Raw genomic sequence first — 24,191 nt, forward strand, 5'->3', positions numbered from 1 at the left:
TGCATTCGAATCATTCGTATCAAGTATTACAATACATTCAAATAAAATTTTTAATCATTCACACCAAGTATTGCAATACAACTCACATCAAGTATTATAATGCATTTAAATAGAGGTTTGTAGTATAAGATTTTGCTCACTAGCTTGAGAATTCTTCCTCGTCACTAGTTTGACTTTCTTCTTCTTCTTCTTCTTCTTCATTGTTTGCCCATCCACTTGGTACATCATTTGGATCACATTCCTCTATGAATGTTTCATCAGCCAATGGAGATATGACATGCATATCATGCGCAACATCGTGACCATAAGCGAAGTCACATACATCATCTGATTGATAGTAATCACTGTCTTCAGCTAACTCATCTTCCTGTAACTGATCATACTCGGGGTATAGTTTGGATTTCACCTTGCAAACTGCCCACCATTTATTTCTATCTGACTTTTTTATACTCGGATATGAAGTATAATAAACTTGTTGAGCTTGCAAGGCTAATATGAATGATTCATATGTTCCAAACCTGGATTTATGATTCACCTCCACAATGCCTGAAGCTTTGTCGAGTCTTGTTGCAGTTGGATCAAACCAATGACACTTGAATACCGTAACCCTGTTATTCATGCCTAAGTAAGTCAACTCCATTATTTCCTCTATAACACCATAGTAATCATGTTCATTTTCACCGTAGCTGCTACCCTTGACACACACGCCACTATTTATCGTTGATTTGTTTATACCGTAGTCTTTTGTATGGAATCGATAACCATTTACGATATACCCGTTGTAGCATTGCACAACTTTGGTCGGACCATTTTCTAAATCACATATTCCTTGATCTTTAACATCACCATTGCGAACCTACGCACAAACATAAACAATGATTGTGATCACGATCAATTAAGTAACTTAGTGTTGTTTATAAGTACAAAATTTATGTTAGCTTCTTTACCAACTGTTTCAACCACTCCACAAACTTAGTTTCACGTTCTTTTTGTACTTCTGCATCAGTGAGATGTGAAACTTCGTTTCGCAACTCCAGATCAAATCGTCTGCAAACCACAAATACTTATATTACCGAGTCATGTATCCACATATAGAACATAAAAGGATTTATAATTGAGTTGCATATACATATACTTACTCGATGTATGGGTCGATCGCTGAGCAATTAAAAAGAATATAGATGTGTGCAGAATCTTGCTCTCGACCTGTCAATAGCCTTGATCGGCAACTACCAAATGCATGCCCAAGTGGTTGAAATATCGACAGCTTGTCAGCTACAGTTACTTGTTCTCCATCATCGTTACGGGGCGGGCATGTGTAACGTGTTGGAATATGAGGTTCGAAGTACATAGATGAGAAATTTGAAATCTCTTCTAAAGTGTACGCCTCACAAATAGAGCCTTCTACTCTTGCTTTATTACGAACCTTTTTTTTTAGGTCGAACATGCATCTGACAAGAATATACATTTCAAATTTTAAATATCTGTTATTAAAGAGACAAATATAAAAAAACATATACCTTTCAAATGGGTACATCCATCGATATTGCACAGGGCCACCAACCCTTAGTTCATATGGCAGATGTATGATCAAATGTTCCATAACATCGAAAAATGCTGGCGGAAATATCTTTTCTAACAGACAAACAATGGTGATGACAGAGTCTTCGAGATTCTTTACATCTGATACAATGACCTCCGATGCGCACAATGTTCTGAAAAATCCGCTCAACTCAGACAATACCCCCCATATAGGTTTGTCTAACATATCATGGAATGCTAGGGGTATCAATCGTTGCATAAAGATATGACAATCATGGCTCTTCAACCCATATAACTGTCCATCGTCAATCTTCACAGCCCGAGCAATGTTAGAGACATATCCATCTGGAAATCTCAGTTGTCTCAACCATTGACATACATGTTTTATTTGATCAGGTCCGAGCACGTACTTCACCTTTGGTTTCAGTACTTTGCCATTATACTCTTTGAGTTCCAATTCTGGTCTTTTACATATTAATTTTAAATCCATACGGGCCTTCGGATTATCCTTCGTTTTTCCTTTAATATTCATTACTGTATTGAACACATTATCAAACACATTTTTCTCTACATGCATCACATCCAAATTATGTCGTATCAATAGGGTCGGCCAATGCGGTAGTTCCCAAAAAATAGATTTTTTCGTCCAATTGTGTTCCTTCCCAAATCCACGGAAGGGTGTAGGACTGCGGGCATCTGTTAATACATCTGGAAAGTATCGCAATCTTCTTAAAATCTCTATGCCAGACAATCTTGAGGATGGACCTTCCGTTTCAGTTGTGCCTACTGTAAATGCATTCTTTTGACGTCGGAACGGATGATCGCTGGGTAGAAATCGACGATGGCAATCAAACCAGCAAGGCTTCCTTCCATGCCTCAATCTAAAAGCTTTGGAATCCTCCATGCAGTACGGACAAGCCAACCTCCCATGTGAGCTCCAACCAGATAACATACCATATGCAGGGAAGTCACTGATTGTCCATAGAACAACGGCCTTCATGTTGAAATTTTGTTTTTTGTGGGCATCATACGTGGTAACACCGTCATCCCACAATACTTTTAATTCATCAATCAATGGCCTTAGATATACATCAAGATTTTGGCCAGGTGAGGTCGGACCAGGGATCAACAGAGACAAGAAAAGATTTGGACGTTTCATACACAAGCTTGGTGGAAGGTTGTATGGAGTTACAAATACTGGCCAGCATGAGTATGGAGTTGATCTACCCCCAAATGGATTAAATCCATCTGTACATAGACCGAGTCTAACATTTCGCACTTCCATTGCGAAGTTCTGATGAGTACGATCAAAGTGCTTCCAAGCTTCAGCGTCAACAGGATGCGTGATCTTGTTTTCATCGTGTCGAACTTTATTTGCATGCCATCTCATGTGTTTAGCTGTCTTTGAAGACATATACAATCGCTGCAATCTAGGAGTGATAGGAAAGTAGCGGAGCGACTTGTATGAAACTTCCTTTGATCTCGTGCTACCATTGCCTCTTGTGTTTGGCTTGAACCGAGGATGCCCACATGACGGGCATGATATGTCGTTTTCCTGCTCCTTGAAATACAACATGCAGTGATTTGGACAAGCATCAATCTTTTTGTAACCCATACCTAGAGCGTTGACCATAACTTTCGCACGATAGAAATTTTGTGGCAATTTCTCATCTTTAGGCAACATACTCTTCACAATCATGCACAAACGGTCAAAACATGATTGACTCAAATTATACTCGGACTTCAAATTCATTAGTTGAAGAACTGCAGACAAGATAGTGTGACTCTCACAACCGTTCCAAAGTGGCTCATCAGCATCTTTAAGTAAATCATAAAATCTACTAGCTGCATCGTTTGGTGATTCTTCATCTACGGCAGTTCTTACATCACTAGAACTCATAGCAGAACCCAGTTCTGTTCCTGCAGCATCAAATATCAAATTCGTATATGGATTATCGTGCACCACATTCACCCGTGCATCAAAATCGTTTCTAAATTCTTCTCCATGAAACGTCCAGTTCTGATAATCACTCACAAAACCCTTCCTGTATAGGTGATGTCTAACGCCATGAGGTTCTACAAATCGATTATTCTTACAAATCTTGCAGGACACCTAATCCGACCTGTGGGATCTACCGTACTGACACTCGCCGTTGCAAATTCAATAAAACTATCGACACCATCCATATATTCATGCGATAACTCATTGTCCACTATCCTACGGTACATCCATTCACGGTTTGCAGTCATTCTGTCATATGATGTTACGAATAGTATCCTAACGAATTAAGAAAAAAACAATCAGAATGCTACGATGAAGAAAATATCAAATTTATCATGCAATATACTATGTCAAACAATAACAAGAATTTTGATGCATGCATTGATAACTTAATATTTTCATGTGCAAACTATTAATGACACGATACAATCATTTGAAGCATGCTTTTATTATAAAATTTCACATGGAAGTCAAAATCAAATTGAAATTAACTACATGCAAGCATGGATACAATTACATCAAACATTGCAATACATCATAATCATTCATATCAAATAAATGGCAAACATGTACCTGCAGCAAACACACTTCAATATCTCACTAACTACTACCATGTTTAGCATGGACTCCGTACTCCAAAAATAAGAACACTTCCATATTTCTACATTAAAATCATGCTCAGCATGATCTCCGAACTCCAACAAAGCAGTCCTAGATATCAACAACTAAGTGAGTGTGTGAACAATAAAGTGCTGCATTCAATAAATTAAATAACATGTGATACGTTTGCATCACTTACTCACCACGGGTATTTACCCGATTTGCATTGTTTTTGTCATTTACTTACCACAGGTGGCCGAGCACGAGTTGGTTCCGTTGAAAAATCTGCACAAAAACAAAACAAATTAAGTAACAAACTAACTAATCATGAAACAAGATGAAACACTAACTAAAAAAATTAAAACAAATTAAAACAACTCTAACTAATTGAAAGAAGAGAAAAGAAAAATAGTATATATGTTAAGCCAAATCTAACTAGAAGATGCTAATTTAACAAACCAGCTATAACATGTTGAACCAGTCGACTAACATAAAGTCATAGACAATTTCTAATCTGAACTACTTAGCAAAGGAATAGTAAATCAATCAATTAGTTTACTAGAAAAGATGTGAACTCCGTTTAACCACCACTATCATAAAGAATTCAAATAGCCCTAATCTAACTAACTGATTGTGAGAACATTAAATACCAATCTATCTAAGAAAAATATAATTATAAAAGACTAATAGATTGAAATACTCTAACTAACCAGATTTCAAGAAAACAAATTGAAGTAAAACTAACTACCAGTAGACATTAACAAACTAACAAATTGATAAAAATTTATGAACTACTCTAACTAGATATAACTAACAAATTGATAAAAATTTATGAAATACTCTAACTAACCACAGTTGATTAAATCTCAACCTAGCCAGTTGATTTCGATTTGAATTTTTTTTTTATAATTTAGTCATTATAGTTGTTGATTAAACTCAAAACAATAAATCTTTTGCTACGATTTTATTAATTTTACAACTGTTGGGTTCAATCACAATAGTCTATTATATTTTAGCAGTGTGGTTCTTCATAACTACAGTCGTTTCAAATTTCAGCAGCTTGAATTGTAGTACCGTTGTTATTCTTTTTATTTCAACAACAGTAATTATTTCTAATAATTACGATCTGATTTTAGCACAACATAAAAGTATTAATTTTTTTTATTCAAATCAACATGATTTTCAAATACAACAATTTGTTTTCAATTTGTTAGTTTGTTTTCAAATTGTTAGTTTGAAAGCACGGCAGGGGGTTAAACCCCCTGCCGGAAAGGCAGTTCCGGCATGGGGGGTTCACCCCCTGCCGTGCCTTTACGGCAGGGGGTCGACCCCCCTGCCGGAAAGCACGGGGAGCGGCAGCTGGCGAGGTCGCCGGTGGCCGGCGCAGTCGACAGCAGAGAGGGGGAGACCTGGAGCGAAGCTCGGGGGCCACTGGGTCGCCGGAACTCAGAGCGGAGGCGAAGAGGTGGCTGCAGGGAGGATCGTCGGTCGTCGGCGACTGAGGACGCCGGTTGCGAGTCGCCGGCGAAGGGGAGACAACACCTCCCGGCAGCAGCCACAGGGAGGAACAGCAGGGAGGAGGAAGAGGTCGGCGGCGGGTCGCCGGTGCTCGGGGTCCCTGGCGCAGCCGCTAGCCAAGCAGGGAGGTCGGCAGCGAGGATCGTCGGCGAGGCAGCGACGACCGGACGATGGCGAGAGCCGACGGGCGGCGGGAGGGAGAGGGCGGTGGGTGGGAGCAATACAGCGAAACAGGAAAAAGAGAAAGAGGGATGGGATTAGGGATTTACGCGACATTTAGCGACATAAACATTCCGTCGCTAAGCCGTCGCTAAATCAAAATACAAAAAACGCGACGGACTATATTCTGTCGCTACGCCGTCGCTAATTAGCGACGGATTAGCGACGACAGAGTTCCCTCTCTAAATCCATCGCTAAAATGGTGTTCTTGTAATAAAAAGTAGCGACAAAAAATTTAGTCGCTAATCCGTCGCTAAGTAGCGACAGATTAGCGATAAAATTTGTTTCCTCGCTAATCCGTCGCGAATTAGCGACAAATTCTATCTCTAGCTAATCTGTCGCTAATTAGCGTCGCTAATTTCCGTCGCTAATTAACAATTTTCTTGTAGTGGATGTAGCTACTGTGGATCCCCAAATTTTTTAAACACAAACAAGGGTTTTTACTGAAAAAGTTTTAGAAAAGGGTTCGAGATCCGGATCCAAATTTTAGAAATTTTGGGTCTATTTTTTAAGGTTGTGCGCCTTTCCTCCTCCGTTGACCAGGAGCTGGAGATCTTTGTTTTAGGGTGGCAGCTTGCGAGTGTTCGTGCCTCGTACATGGATCCTAAAAAGGAAAGTGAGTTTGGTGATGGGAGCCACCAAAATTCAAGAAAAATATAAAACAAATAAGAATATATGAACATTAAGAGATTTAATATTTATAAAAATACAAAAAACAAATCAAAATAAATAAAAGAAATGAATTGAATCTTACTTCAGGCTTAGGTAGCCTTTTCTACGTTGTCGACGAGCGTTAGAGAGCATGAACAATACTTCAGCTAGGCTTGAGCTTCAAAAAAGGGGTGAGATAAGAGATCTGAGTTCTAGGCTAGGCTAGATAGATTTGGCTCGGTAAGCAAGGCTAGGTCATATAAAGATTTTGACAGAGTAAAGCCAGAGCTAAGACTTGGATTCCAGAAATAGGAGGTTGACCTCCTATTTATATTTTTTTGGCGGATTTGGATCTATTTTTTGCAAATTTAGGATTTGTTTTTTAGATGAGATCCAGATTGAGATGGACGGTTCCTACTAAGTGATTTTTGAATAAAGGGTTGAGATTCGTATAAGGCATGTTGCCTAAGATAGAGTTTTTATTTTGTAAAGGGGTTTCAAAATTTAATGTCCCATTTTGAGCTTGGAATGATGAATTAAGTGAGGTTGATCCCAAGGGTGTGCATCTCTGAAACACACAGGAACTACTGACAATAACAAACTTGATTTGTCGTCAATGGTAGATGCTAACAACAATTTATGGAGTGACCTACTGTTGAGGATAAATCAATTTGTTGTTAGGAGATGGTGACATCACCTCTAAAAAGGGGTTGACTACTGACAACAATTCAAGGATATTGGTGATAATCCAAGAAGATGTTAACAACAACTAATGTGTTGTTAGTAATGAAAAACTTTTTTTGGTTATAACTTTCATCTTGATGTTGTATTGACCTGTTTTTTTGGTTCGTTGAAAATATGAAAATCTCTCTTTTAATTCTTATTTTGGTCAAAAACCTAAAAGAAGTTATTTTAATGAAAAAAATGGATTGAAGTTAATTTTGTCTTGAAATAAGCTGAAACACATGGACTTTTGGTATAAAAAGTATCGATAAAAAATAGTGTTTACATATGCCTCTCTTTATTGTCGAGCATATAAAGCTTGATCGATAACAAAGAAGTAGACACACCTACTTTGAAAATAGTGAAAGGCTGGCTTTGACAAAGTATTTTTGAAAAGAGATCTTTTAGAAGACAAAAGCATAGATGACTTAATAGTGACATTAGTTAAAAATGCGTACATAGCCCAACATGAGGGTCTCTCTACGGTGATGAACTCATATAGGTAGAGAGGTCTGGCCAAACGAGGTTCGTCTACAGACTAAGCTAATACCGTATTTCACAAGAAGTTTTTTTCTTGAACTTGATGATTGTAACCAGAAAGTCATTGCTGAACGAGGTCAGACAAAGACAACAAATGCCTTGATGTTTGAGATTACACTAAAGACGACTAATGGTTTTGACAAAGACAAAAGCTTCTTTTTAAAAAGACAAATACAAAGACAACCTTTTTGGAGCAAAAATCATTAAAAAGACTGTGACATTCTGACTTTGGAATGGTGTTTGTTTCAGAGATGTACCTTGGGGAATAAGATAAGGGTTCAAGATGGTTGATACGCTTATCAAATAATCTTCAGAATGCTCTAAAATCTGTCGGACAATCTATGAACTTAATATCCATCTATTTGCAGGATGATCCTAAGATAGGATTAGGTAATAACTTACGAACTTAATGTCTATTTATTTATAAGATAATCTTAAGATAGGATTGAGTATGCTTACCTAATGAGACATGAAATAATTGAGTTTATAAGAACTATGTCAATTGTAAGAAAACTTACTAGTAACATGCAAAACAAAATGCATACGACATGACATGATAATGCATAATGAAATACTTTGATTTGACCCATTTTGATCAAGTTGATCATGAAGCAATTTTTTAAGACAAATTTTCTAACTCTTGAAAGGTCAACTTTATGAGAAAATAATGCAAAAGATACTTGATCTTAGCTTGCTTGAAGTTGATATTGTCATCTTTGACGAATAAATGATTATGTTGTCAAAATGCATTTTAAGACATCTTCATTCTTTGACTTAATGATTAGTCATTCAAGGTGAGAGAGACTTGTTGACTACCAACCATCGATCTCAAGATAAAGCAAGAATCTTATTTTACACAAGAATCTCCTTGACATAATGAGTAGTCATTCAAGGTTGAAGGTCTTGTCGACAACCAACCATCGATCTCAAGACGAAACAAGCAAGACAAAATATACTAAGAATGAGTGCAGAAGTGAGTGAGTGTAACTTGCATTACTCAACAACAATTTGATTCTTTGTCAATGTTGGTTTGACTTCACTTTTCAGTTTTTTTGCCTATAACTAAAGTCATTATAAAATAGACAAACTCACTCTTTTTTATTAGGATAAATCTTTTGTTTAAGTCAAAGTTTCAAGGCAACTAGTCATAGAAGTGTATGTATAAGTTCATACTTCAATAACTGCCAATCTAATCTCACAAAGATTAAAACTTCCAAACGATCAAACTCCTTGGCCATCTAGGACTGAAAATGAGAGCTCCAAACACATAAAAGTTTGAGACTTTTCATTCTGATGCACTTTAACCTTCTTACTTCAAGGCTTGCATAAAACTGATCCATATTGAATATTTTCAAGTGGTCGATTGTTTTTCAAATACTTTGAAGGAAGCAAATCTGATTTACAATGGTAAGGGATGAAATGATAATGATTTTTTTTTTGAACTTTAGGCATCACGATGCTAAAAAAGGGCTCTAATGATGGTTGGACATGACATTCTTGAACGTGAGGCTCAAAGAAAAGCAAATACGTTAAAAAATCATGAATGTCTCTTACTTGAAATCTTGGAATGCAAAGGAAGTATTGAAAAATTTGAAGCTTTCGCATAATTTTTTTCAATAATGCATTTTTTTTCTTGCATTTGATGTTTTTTTGTGAGATTTTTTTTTTCTTGACGCTCCTCTTTATAAAATAAAAAATGCCCTAGGATAAGGCCTAAATGAACATGTTTTGCTTTATACAATGAGATGACCAATTTAATCATTTTTATGGATGTTGAAAACAAGACTTAGAACTCAAAGATATCATAGCATAAGATGGGCCAAAGGAAAGATAAGAGGCAAAGACAAAATAGAAGTCCATCTTTCAATTTCAATTTGAAGAGTTTTTTTTCTAAGTAGATAATCATAGTTTAAAGTATATGAGAGACAACACACTCCTTATGATTCATCCTTTACTATTTTTTTTTCTTCACAAAGATATTTATTATTTTATTTTACTGCAAATCCTCCTCTCACCAAGGACCGATCTCTTCATTTCATATTTTATAATCTTTTTGAAGTCAGACCTCATAGATATGATATATAATAATGGGTTTTGAATCATATGATTGTGTAATCATGTTTTTCAAAAGCTTTAAAAACCAACGTACAACAACAAAACATCATTTCATTGTAGGGGTGGGCATCGGGCTGGGCTTGGACCTATAAAATATCATAAGGAAAAATTATGGACCACTAGATAATCATCTTATGTTGAAGTCCTTAATATCATTTCTTTGACAATCTAATTAAATATTGGGTTTAAGCTAAAACAGACTTAAGCATTAAGAAATTTTAATTTATTCTTGGTTCATTCACGTAAGCGTTATCTAAACAACCTTAAGATAAATATGAGCACCCAAAGCTTGCACACTTTCCACAGGAGCAGTGGCGTAGCTAAGATTCATGTGAGGGGGGGGGGGGGGGGGGCGCAAACAGGGGTGCAGCAAAAAAAAAAATTGGTGTGATAGTCGGAGGTTTGGGGGCAGCGCCCCCGAACATTTTTTTTTAGATAAAATAAAAAATGGCTACAATTATTAATAAAAATCTATTTCATATGGACAAATCAAACTATTTGCTGCAGTCAGGGCTGGGCTAGGACTGGGCTAAAAAAATGGATAAAAATCTATTTCATATGGAATCAGGGCTGGGCTAGGACTGGGCTTAAAAAAAAAAAAATTAACTGTTTCGGGAGGCAGGACTGGGCTACAGCCCAGTCCTGCCCCACCCTAGCTCCGCCTCTGCACATGAGTGTTATCAGATTTGTCCCTAAGGCCCTTAATATTCTTGCAAGGTCAAATATGAGCACAGATTGAGCTCCCTCCCTTTAATTTTGTAATGATGTTTTTCTGCTTCTAATAAACAGGTAGGGGTCCTCCTAACCCCAGATTTCTTTGTCTAAAAAAAAAAAGAAGTAAACAAATTTAGTAATTTAACTATGTGCTTAAAATGGTTTGAACAGTTGGTTCATAACGATCAACTTTGAAGTTCGCTTAACAAAGGGTAACCCTAATAGAATCTGAAAATCAGGCCACTGTGTTTGCCGCTGTTAGATGGTCTGAACGTCTACGGTGTTCTTGAAATTGCCAAGGAAATGTAGGAGATCTGGAGATTTGTTGTGGCAGAAAGGATTGATTTTCAAATAAGGCTAAATTTTCTTGAACTATTTCGAACTTTGCTAATGCAATATACATATAGGCACGTAACATATGGCAAATTTATGTTTAGGCACCTCAAGTTTTAAGTATTTAAGATAAATACTCAACGTTTTAAGAAATTACTTGGATGACAGCTTAAAGTTCTTGTATCTTATGAAATTACTATGCCTCTCTCTCTCTCTCTCTCGTGGACAGGAGCTGAGTAGTACAATGTATCAATTTTGCTATCACTTACGCAAACCAAATATCTTCCCATATGCCATCTTTCTAAACAGCTTAGCAAAATCCGCTGTCCCAAGAACGAATGCTGGGCGTCTGTTTGCACAAACAGAAGACACTTATAGAAATTGAACCTTGACTGCCCGTCTAGTGGTCAAGACCCCGCCTCACTACTGTTCCGAGTAGAGCATTGAACTAGAGGATTGGAGCAGAGAAGACGAATGTTATTAACTGGTTAAACATTTGAAAAGGGCCAGCGGACATGCTAGGGACAACCCCACACTGTCTGGTCTTTAGGTGCAGCAAAGTGGGAAAATGGTCCCACCATGTGGTTGGCGGGCCCCTTTAAAACCAAACAACCCTCTTAACTTTTTGGTCCCTACTTGTGTTATCAACTCTTACCTGTGCACATCATGAGTTAATAACAAATTGTTCCATGCCAACGGACACCACTAAGTTCTATCTCTCTCTCTCTCTACACACACACACATATATATATAGATATATATATAGTGGGGTGTAGCTGCACAATTCATAGGAGCGCAACCTTGAGTAGAAAGACGCTGAGCGTCCACCGTGGGAGTGATGGATGGCCAGTGTTTTTCTCGCAAAAAACAACCTTAAAAATGCAAGAAAACCCTGGTTCTCGACCGCCGCTAAAGGTCAGCGATAAAAAAACTGTCGCTAAAGGTCTCAATTTTTGCCGAGGCCTTTAGCGGCAGTGCAGGTCGCTAAAGGTCCCAGGAAAACCTGGAACCTTCAGCGGTAAAAAACCGCCACTAAAAGTGCTTTTGCATTTTCGCAATTCCAGTAGCTGCGCACCTAAGGGTTGTGCAGCTACCATCTCTCTCTCTCTCTCTCTCTCTCTATATATATATATATATATATATATATATATATATATATATATAGTGGGGTTGTTTAATTCATAGCTACCTAAACGAAACACACACAATAACCAATTGACTGTCAACACAAAAAAATGTGCAAAAGTGCTTTCAAATGCAAAAAATGCTTTAGCAGCACTTTAAAACGCTACTAAAAGCCCTTGTAGTAACTCACCCATCATTTTTTCAATTGGTTTTAGTGGCATTTTAAAGCGTCGTTAATTGGGACTTTTAGCGGTGCTTCAAAAAGCACCACTTAAGGTCGAATGTCTTAACATTCACATGTGAATGTCCTCACACATTTGCGAACATCCTAAAAAAAAAAGATGGCACAAGCATTAGGATATTCACAAATATAGTGTTAATCCATACTGTATTTGCGAATGTCCTCCTACCTATGTTTTTTTTAAGGAGGTTCACACATTTTGGGGACACTAGCTAGTAAGAGTTGCAAAGGTCATATTGTATTTGCGGAGGAGTAAAAGTGTCATAAAAATTTGAGAATCAAAATTTTGGACATCCAGGGGATTTTATGCTATTTTGCAAGAATAATATGATCATTTTCACAAAAAAAAATTAGTGGCTCACAATTTGCCAAAATGTTATGTACTATAAAGGATGCTTTAATATTAATTGATATAATTTAAGATGCAATCTCTAATTAATACACTATGTTGAATGCATCTATGAAGTTGGGTTGACTAGACAAACCTTGCACATATGGTCTCTAACTATAATTTAAGATGCAATCTCTAATTAATACACTATGTTGAATGCATCTATGAAGTTGGGTTGACTAGACAAACCTTGCACATATGGTCTCTAACTAACAAACGATATATATATATATAAAGAAGGGGGATCGTCTAACCAAAAAATGGTCCAAAGTCTACAACTAATTCTATGATAAGATGACTCTACTTCTCTAATGCTCGAGCATTTCATCAACCAGACCTTATATACAAAGTGTTGTGGGCCATTGATTTTTAGTGCTTTAAAAAATGCATCTAAACATCACAAATTCATAATCCAAAACATGTTGCTCACTAAATGAATGATAATAATCTAATATGTAAAGTCCGATTGATGAAAAACTCAATCATTAGTAAAGGAACATCATTGATTATCATAGATTGTAGATTTTGAACCTTACTTTAGTTGGATGGTCTCCCTTCCCAATATATATATATATATATATATATATATATATATATATATATATATATATATATATATAGAGAGAGAGAGAGAGAGAGAGAGAGAGAGAGGTGCTTAATTCATACATGCTTAATGAAAACACGTGTGATGATCGTCCATCCTGCACACATAATGGACGGTCTGCACAAAAAAATACAAAATATAGGGAAAATGCTAAAAAATGTACAAGAAAGGTCTTTAGCGGCGCTTTAAAAAGATCTTGTGGGGATGCATCTGGTATTAAATAAAAGGGTTTTAACAACATTTTAAAGTGCTGCTAAAGGTCCCAACAATACTTCAAAAGTACCGCTAAAGCCCCTTTTGAGCATTTTTACCTAAAAAAAAAGATGCTCAACATGAGTGTGTTTTTATTAAGTAGCTATGGATTAAGTAGCTCTCTCTCTCTCTCTCTCTCTCTCTCTCTATATATATATATATATATATATATATATATATATATATATATAGGAAGGGAGATCCTCCAATTAAATGAAATATGAATGGTAAGATTTACAAATTTTTCAATAAACTTTTGAATAAAAATATGAGGTATTTTTATGTAATTTTATTGTATTGACTTGAAATGCGAAACAAAGGGATTTCATAGAGCCAATTATACTTAAGACACATATATTCTCAGGGATATACGCTCAAAACGTTTAGAGAGCCATATAACACTCATTTGACAAAATGAGAGAATTCTGTAGAGAAAATCCACTCTCTCGTCAAGACAAAAAAAATGAAGTACTCACTTTTTTTCACAAAAAATATCGACGAAACTATAAAAATATGTGAGCCCATAAATATCTCACGTGCCTCACGTAAATATCTCACAAAAATATCTTGTATGCCCCACATAAATATCTCATAAAAATATCTAGATAAGCCCCATAGAGGATATATCTATCCTTATATGAAAAAGGTAGGAAGAAATTGAGAAAAAAGATATACTTATCTCTTGGGGTGGGACCCAGACCAAAATCCTCTATAAATAGGACCCTCCTCCCCTTTTTAGAAAATCGCCACCCCTCTCTTTAGTTTTCTCTCTCCTTTCGCTATAGTTTTGCTCTCGCTCTCTCTAAAAATGACTAGCTCTAGAATAGAGCCCACTCTACATTTTTACTCTCTCTATAAAAGAGGTCGCTCTAGAAGAGTTCTCTTTAAAAAGAGCTCTCTCTAAATTTTTTCATGTTTCATCGTGCAGACGAGTTCTACACGCGGCACTCTTAGTTGTGACCGTATCAGACATAAGGACATGCTGCCCATGACCTAGGAGAACCTCTATGCTTACATTAAGCTATCTTTATAGGTTTTTTGATAGATTTGCATGTCGTTCCCTATTTCAAGTTATATTTGTTAAAATAATTATCGTGTACGGTGAAATTTTCTTTACCGTACACATTTCTAAATGATATAAGGTCCTAGTCCTTGGTTCACACCCTCTAGGCCACCACATGCTTGCTTCGATATTCATGTATGTATCCTTATAACTATTTCTTGATATTTATGGTGAATTTAATGCCATAGAGTTCTAGTCCTTGGTTTATGGCCTTTAGGCCACCACACGCTTGCTTCGATGTTCATGTACGTAACCTTACAATTACTTCTCTATTTACTATATATATACATATATATAGGTTCTTTAACGTAAATTACTTAGCCTGATGCATGGTTTCATTCACTGAGCCTTGCTTTACGTAATTTACTTTGTCGTTGCGTTATTATGTGCACAAACTCTTGCTTTACATTATTTACTTTATGGTCGTGTTGTTATGTGCACAAGCTCCTGCATTTAATAAAGATAAATGCATTGTAATAAACGTACAAATGGTGATTGATCTCTATCACTCAAAGTGATTCAAAAACCTTATCGCGTTCAAAACATTGTTTGGCGAATAAACTCCTATTAAAAATATTTTAGATTTGTGCAAAATTGCATATACGTAAACATCTAAGTCATCAACATAAGGCCTAACTAAGGCCTAGGTTTCTGATAAACCATGAGAGATGCAGTGTATGCACAACAATGTGTATTTGTCTAAAAATAAAGGTAGCATTTTCCCTGTTAAACAAGAAAGATGTTGCCAAAATTTTTGACAAGATGCTCTACATGCTAAAACAAACATAGCATTTTTCTCGTTAAACAGGAAAGATGTCAAAATTTTTGACAAATGATTACCCTAATCTTAATTGGCATGTCTGTGCCCTCAAACAAGTATGATATTTTTTTTGTTAAACAGGGGAGATGTTGCAAAAAATTATGGCAAAATAATAACATAAGCTAGTACAGATGACACGATGATGCCCTCTTTGTTGGGCATCGTACTTGTAAGGGTTGCCATGCTAGAGTAGCTATTGCTTCTTATTACGCCAGTGCTCGCTGTGGCTAAATATGCTCGAGCAGTCGATCAAAAGTAATATGTGATTATGCATGCCTCTGTAAACTACTGTTAAAAGAATAATACTCGCAAGTGCCATTGTGCCAGAGTTGGTTATCTACCCACAATGGGGTGAAGTGCTCATGAAGGTCGTAGGCGCCAAGAATGATGTCTACATGCATATAAACAAACATAACGATAGTCCCTATCCACACGAGAACCAACCCATGCTTCAAAAAACTAGTTGGATTGTGTTCATATTCTATTTGTGCATAATGCACTGGTTGCTTATGTAACACTCAACTTTCTAATAATAAAGATTATGTCGTTGAACCCCTTCAAAACTTGTGCTTATCGAGAAAGACGATGATGGTACCACCTTGAGTGACATATTTTATCTTATGAATCAAAGAGTTCATGTGGTCTCCCAGTCACTCGGAGGTTCGGAGATGGGGTTATCTCTAAGACTTAGGGGTTGACCCCGCTACTGTAGTAGTAGGATGCATTCAAACCGGCTTGACGGGGGGTTATCTCGACAAAAATTTGTCGCTCCGCTATGGACAAGGTCATTCAGGTTTGTGGGCACAAAAATACATAGCATAATAAACACCCAGATAGTTTCATTTGATACCGAAGTTAAGTTCTCCTACATACTAAAAGGTGAAATTATAATTATCGAAATAATGCATTAGTCATAGGTACACTAACGAATGAATGTACTTTATTACTACTCATGCATCACCTTATGTAAGGTATTGATTTTGGTGTACTATTGGACCGATCAGATGAAGGTCCCAAATTGTATCTGTATAGCTAAACTATGCTCAAGGACCTCCTGCTTTGGTCTATGGGATACTTATACGCTAACTTGTGAAGACTTGAGCTACGATGTTTCTAACTACGAGCTTAGAGTGACTTTTTATGTCTTCAACATATTATACTTGTTAGAATTGAAATACTTTTTTACCAAATCAATAATGGTTCTGACTCTATTTCATGAGAGATACAGGTACTGAACCTACGGTGTGCAATATAGAGCATGTCGACATCAAGATCCAAGGTTTCTCTAGACTTTGTTAGATATTTCATTTATAAACTCAGTTTATCTAGTATTGTTTTACTAAGCAATACTATTTGTAATAAATAATTGATTTTGGTTTGCTTAAATAAAATATTTTGGTGGATAATGAGTGATTGGCCACACATACCTTTGACTCACCCGACATCTTCTAAAACCAATGATTAACTATCATCTATTTCCATTGCTAAAGTCTTTTCTAATTCTTGCTGCAAAGAAAAAAAATAATCCATAAAATTTAGACAAAGTGTTATTTTGACAATCCAAAGCGTTATAGAATTGGTATCATAACATAAGTCTAGAAAACCTGGTTCAAGATCCGCCATGCTCATGATATCGCATTGTAAGTATTACTTTCAAAATTCTAACATTAAAAAAATGTTTTGTCAAATATAAATGAAAACTCATGACTCGAGAGACTTTTGCTATCGATGTCACATTATGCATTCATAGTGGTTATATCCATTCAAATTCGTAGATTGTTAGTTTTGTGGGAAAGAGGAGCATTTTGCCAATGAATGCCAAATGAAACACACCCATGACACAGGTCAATGAGCGACACGTGGTCTTAAGGACATGACCTCGCACATCAGTGGACCCTAGGACTTTAGTAAAGAGAGTAGTGCCCCCATCAGCTTTGGTGAGATTATCGAGCTTGGGAGGAGACGAACGAGCCTTCACTACTGCAGCATGTGATTCGCCAAGTTACCACTTGACAATGCCTGCCCAGGGCCTATACAGCCCAGAGGAGGCATACAACTCATTCTACTCGCCGATTGATATCTCAGATTCCCCAAGCTATCATTTTGTCATGCCTTAGTATGAACAGGTATCGCCGGTCTACACCCCAGCTTCACCCGAGCATACGCGAATATCGCTGAAGCACACTCCAAATATGCCATCTCTGACACATCCTTCCATGCCCAAGCCAAGGTGATGTGGAAATAAACAATCTTATTTAATGTTGTTTAGTTCAAAAAAGAAACCCAGTTCTTAAAACTGATCGATTTTTTGAGTCAACGAACTCATGTGTGAGGCTTTCACTGCCTATGTCCACCAATGGTGTGTGACCTTTGTAAATACAACGATGTGTGTTTGCTTGCTTTACAATATACATACAAAATACAATTTTTTCTTCTTTATATACAATTAAAGGAAGTAAATCATGCTAATTATGTATGAAAAGATGGATGGCTCCTACGATGGGGAGAATTGTGCTAAGCGAGGAGTCTGATACTCAAGAGTTCCTTTTGGAAACCCTCAACAATCTGGTCACAACCATATGAGACAAGGCAGAAACCGATCACACCTCGTAACGAGAACACTAGAGAAATTACTTATGAGAAATTTCTTAAGTTAGACCTATCGGTCTTCACCAGCAAAACCAAATCAGAACTCACAGAGAGCTGGATCAAGAAAACTGAGCTTGCATTCCAAGTGCTACCAGTGCCAGAGGAACGAAAAACCACTTTTGGTACCTACGGACTAAGAGATAATACATGAAAGTGGTGGGACACTACCAAGTTAATCCAGTTTTTCGAGAATGAGATTATCCCTTAGGGTGATTTTCGAAAGGGCCTTCTTGGATAATTATTTCTCTATACACTTAAAAAACCAAAAGAAGATGAAGTTCCTAGAATCGGAACAAGATAATACAAGTCTCATAAACTATACTATCAAGTTTCTGAAACTCGAGTGGTACTGCTCCAGATTGTTCGAGACCTCCCAAAAGAGAGTTGACAAGTAAATCCATGAGTTAGGAAAGGGTTGCGGTCTTGCATAATAACAAGCATGTCGCAGACATTCCATGCTGTCATAGCGACAACTTCAAAAATAAATAGGGACTGGGAGTGATCCAAGGGTATCACAATAAAGAAACTAACTCTAAGTGATGGGAATAACAAGAGGTTGTCTCTTGGTAGCAGGAGTCACGACCAATTTTTTTGTAAAGAGTTCTAAAAAAACAACTCTGCTCTATCGATCGAGAGGCCATCGTAGATGGAAGGAGCCACTCAGCCCTACCAGAAGTCCAATTTTAGTTTCCTGAGGTGTAGCGCACAACACCCTACACCTCGAACATGTTTATCTCCGTGATACAAGTGGTTGCCTATATTGCGGCAAACATAACCATTTTATGAAAGAATATCACAAAAAGGCCTCAGATAATCAACAAAAGAATACCGGATCAGTTAGACCCTCCCAACAACTGCAACAACGTCTTCCGTTCCAATGGCTTCCACCATCAAAGACAGAGTAGAAACCTGTGGTGGGTCGTATTTATGTTGTATCAGCCGAACAACTCGCAAATGCAGACCATATCGAAAAACTTGAATACCCTTGATAGATATAAGCTGTGTTGGATAGAAAGCAACACAAAAATAAGTATATTATGTATATAATAACATTGGTTTGCCTCTTAAAGAGGTTTCAGCCATATACAATAGGTCCCACTAGGATGAGACGACCCTCTTGTTTCCAAAACTTTCCAAAAAATTATTTTAGGAAACCTTTTTTCTTACCCTCCAAGCCTATTTCAATTTTTAGAAAGTTTTGACTTTTTCTTTATTTGAAAAAAGTAGTTTTTCTACCACAGAAGGAGGGCCCACTAGGGTGGGATGTCCTACTCTAGGAAGTCTTCCTACTTAACAAAAACAATCAACCTAAACAAAGTTTTCAAAATTTTATTCTTTTTTTTTCTTATTTTCTTTTTAGCCTAGGTTTATTTTAGGAAACTTAGAGATATGATTTAACTATGATTTCAAGTAAGTGTTCCCTTTACAATTTTTTAGAATTTTACCAAGTATGAGATGCCGCATAGGATGGGCCTACATAGGAGGATGTCCCACCCTATGGTCTCCTACAATTTATGAAACTTAGTTAATTTTAATTTTTTATTCTACAAAAATTCCACTTTAGAATTTCGTATTGATTTTCATTTTGAATTCAAATCCAAAACAAGATCTAAATCCATTTGGATAAACCCACATCAAATCTATAACCAAATAACAAACCAAATTCACCTTAAATTTAATTTACATTAGATTAAATTCTTTATGCAAATTCGCTTGAAATGAATTAAATTCCAAATATAATCTAAATCCAATTTAGCATTGAATTTAAATCTAATTTCATTCCTTGATTAAATTTAGATTCTTTATAATACACAAATTAAATATCAATTTAGCCTTAATTAAGATTCTATATTTCACCCAAATTAAATATAAAATTCATTTTTTATTGTTTATTAATTATAAAAAATTCTAAATTTGGTTCCAAATCCAAATTCAACCAATTTTTAATTCACGTGTATTTCAAACTTGAATTTTTATTCTTAATTCTTCCAAATTTAAAATCCAACTCCAAATACATATTAAATTATATTAAAAAATAAATTAAATGCTAAATATAAATCCACTCTTAATTGTATTCAAATTAACGAGTAATTCATATTCGAATTGACATTCTATTAAATCCTAATTTAGATGAAAATTTGAATCCAAATATAATATCTGAGTCACATTTATTAAATCTGAATTAAATCCAAATCCAAATTTAAATTCTCCAAATTGAAATCCAATGCAAACGGGTGAATTGCAACTTAGCTTTTGAGATACAACCAAGCCCGCACCTCTCGTGCTTTTCTCGATCACATTTCGTACTAAAGCAACTGACTACCATAACACAATTACCCTGAATAGCTCCACATAGAAAAAAACAACAACTTTGATACAAAAGTGAGAAAAAGAAAAAGAGTCTACACCAACTAAGTCAATCCAAATAATGATATATTGACTAAGGGACCTTCAGGTTGGATGCATGGTTAATAGGTCTTCAGAGGTCCATTGACCACAACATTTAGTATACCTCATAATGACTCTTAAAGCCCTGCATGCATCTACTAACGACTCTTAAATTCGTGAATGCACTCACTAATGTCTAGAATGTTGGGGTAGCCATTAAGGCTAGGTGGCACACCCAATATTTGTCCAGAATGATCCTTGAGTGGCTGGTCAAACTCACAAACCAATTTGGTGTTAAACTTCTTTAAAAAAGTATTAAATCTCTTTTAATGAGGTCCAAAAATGAGTAATAAAAAGATTAGTCAAAGTCAAGGCCAAAATTGGACTGAACCAAACCAAACTGAGTTGGGCCAAATCTGAATCTAAGTCAAAGTCCAAAGTCAAATCCAAAGTTTAAAGTTCAATTGACAAACGCCCTTGAGGGCCTTACTCTCTAAATCAACTCTACATATTTTAAACCCAATGTGCTTCTAAAAATTGTTTAATACGAGACTAAACATATTTCATAAAGTAGTTTTTTCCTCCAAAATCTATTTCTCAAAAAATAGGCAAAGAGATGGTTATTTGGCCAAAGAGCTTGGTTCAAAAGCTACTAATTTTAAGCCAAAACAACAAATGGTTCATGGCCTACCATATATCTATCTATCTATATCTATATATATATATATATATATATATATATATATATATATATATATATATATATATATATATATATATATATATATATATATATATATGAGGATTGTGCTGCCCCCTTTTTTCATTCGATCATTGTTAGGACCATCAAAATATCATAGTATTAGTTGTTTTATGCTAGATCTAGAATGTGTTTATCATTGCTTATTTATTAAGAAACAAGCTTTATTTCGAATTGATTTGATATAAAAATGTGAATATTTTATGATCAAATTTTAGTAAAATATGAACCTTTGATTTTTTTTACCTCTTTAAAATACACATGTAAGCATAAAGATGTTTAATAAAAAATATTTTTTCTATTGAATAAACAATGATAAACACGTCTAACGGTTTAGATCTAACCAATGTTGTTAGTAAAGGTATCGGCCCTGTATCGTTTGGCCAACAATTCAGGTGAATCGGTCTATATCGATACTCAAGTGAATCATTTTGAATCGGCCAAAAATTAATTAAAAAATATTACGTGTCAATCAGAACATGACACATGTTAAATCCATTAAAATAATATTAAAAAATATTTTAAATAGTTTTTACATTTATTAAAAAATAGCGTATTCAAGGGTAAAGCATATCAATTTTCTGCCAATACACGCCGATACTGACATCATTGGATCTAACATCAAACACCTAAAACTATGATTTTTGGAGGATCCTAACGGTGGCCTAATAGAGACAACACAATCTCCATTCTCTCTCTCTCTCTCTCTAGAGAGAGAGAGAGAGAGAGAGAGAGAGAGAGAGACCAGGTCTTCACCAATTCATATGTTGGATATAGCTAGGGATTCAAACAGTTGGATTCAGTTCTCATGTGGGCATTACCAAATCTGGCATGAAATCCAGTCTAACTGGATTTAAATTTGGATAAAAAAGGTTATAACCGATCTGGATCCCATTAACTGTTTAAGCTAATTGGATATACTTTTTATATGTATTTAGATTTGGATAACTGTCGGATTCTGATTTTAATTTAGATTTAGTACAATTTCAAAACGGAGTCCGACCTATTTAGTTAATTGGATCTGGAATGCTCTACTGAAAACCCGACTAAATGGTAATCAGCCGGTGGAATATCTGAACTATACACAGTCCATTGGCATCAACACTTGGATGGGTGTACCTAAATCTGACTGGTTCTCTAGTATCCAATTAGTGAATTTGAATGTTTTAACTCCCGATAAAATATCATGGTTTTTTCGAAAATACTACGATATTTGTCACACTCGCTGGACCTAGATCCGAAACTACTCCAATCCGTTGAGGCCCCACGGGTTTGCCTACAGTCTTAAAGCCTCACGTGACCGTAAGATCAGCGTGTCCACACAAGAATAGACGTGTCTTCCCACGTGCAGTGGCTGGCTGTTGCCTCTCCGCACGTGCTCTGGATAGTGTGGATTAGGGCCACGAATGGTTTAGGTTTATTTCGGGTATCCATCTCGACTCAAACACTCAGTGTGGGTATAAAAGTGTAAATTCCATTTGAGGCCACCTTTTGCACCTAATTTCAAAAAATGAGCCTCATATTTCTGAATTTTCGTATAAGTGCCTCGTATTCTTGGAAACTGTCAGAAAAAGCTCTAACTTTATTTGCTGAGCTTAAATTATAAGTCAAAATTACAATAATTCAAATGTTCAAAATATTTAACCTTTTTCTTTTTTATATGACAATGAATGAGTATTTTTCAATTTCAAAAAACAGCACACAAAACTAAAAAAATCACGTTTCTCAATATGTTGCACTATTGCGGGTCGCCATTTGACAGTTTCCAGGAAACCTGTAGCCCATACCAGAAATTTCAGAAAAATGAGGCCCATTTTTTAAAATAAAGGACAATAGGGTGGTCCCAAATGGAATTTAACTGCATGAAAAACGTCAACCCAAACGTTATCTGGATCGATGCGAACCAGGACCGAGTACCATGTGGGTTGGGTTTCAGCTGTGCTTGTAGTCAGATATCCAACGCAATGTGACTGACCTGAGTGTTTTCTTACACATTTCTTATGTAAAAAAAAAGTACTTTAAAAGCCTCTAGATTATGTAGATTGGATTTGGGATCCGTTTTTCTTGACTCAATATAACCTTGAACCTAAGGATGTCAATTGGTCAGAAGTAACCCGATATCATATCCAAATTGGATCAGTCGGATTCGGTAGCCAAATCTGTATCTAATTAAAAATTAGATTTGGATTCGGTATTAATTTTGCATTCAAATCTGAATCTGAATCTGACTAATTGTAAATATCGGGTTTTAGATAAGTTGGATCTGAATTCAGTTTTATCTTTTTTCATAGGATCTAGAAAAGCTAGAATTCATACCGTTACTCTGCATAAATTCAAAGAAGACCTAGCCCTCCCAACCTAGGGTCTAGATCGTACTATTCTCATCCTTTTTGGAGCTCGCACTTAGCCGAAGTATACCTCATGACAGACACATTGACAGCCGTGTGTGGGTGTTGGTTGGTGAGTCTCATCATTGTCCAAGCATATAAAGGCCTTCGATCCATCCATCCAAGTAGGGATGTCAATTGGTCGGACCTTCACCACACCTCGATGGATCTAGACCTGAATCAGATTCTGAGCTGCTGAAACCCAAAACTTCAGTCTTGAGGTCCAGGTCCAACTGAACCTACCAAAGGCAAAAGCATAACCTGGATCCTATGAAGCTAACGTAAATGAGACCTGGATCCGACCCAGTAAAAATTAATTAAACTTAGCTGGAAATCAGGTGGGACGTGGGTCTCGTACGAAATTTCATAAACCATACCAGTCTTCACATACTAATCGAATGCCCTTCTTTTTTACCAAACCCGGAATAGATCAGAATTGGGTGATACCTAACCCGTTGAGACCTCTATCACCAACCATGCATGCAAGCGCTGGATGCATGATGATATCAGATGATGGCGTGCTCCGAGAGAGAGATCAGGCTGAAAACTGATCG

This window comes from Nuphar pumila, chromosome 5, assembly GCF_984573655.1.
Source record: "Nuphar pumila chromosome 5, dmNupPumi1.hap1.1, whole genome shotgun sequence".
NCBI classification, from domain to species: domain Eukaryota; kingdom Viridiplantae; phylum Streptophyta; class Magnoliopsida; order Nymphaeales; family Nymphaeaceae; genus Nuphar; species Nuphar pumila.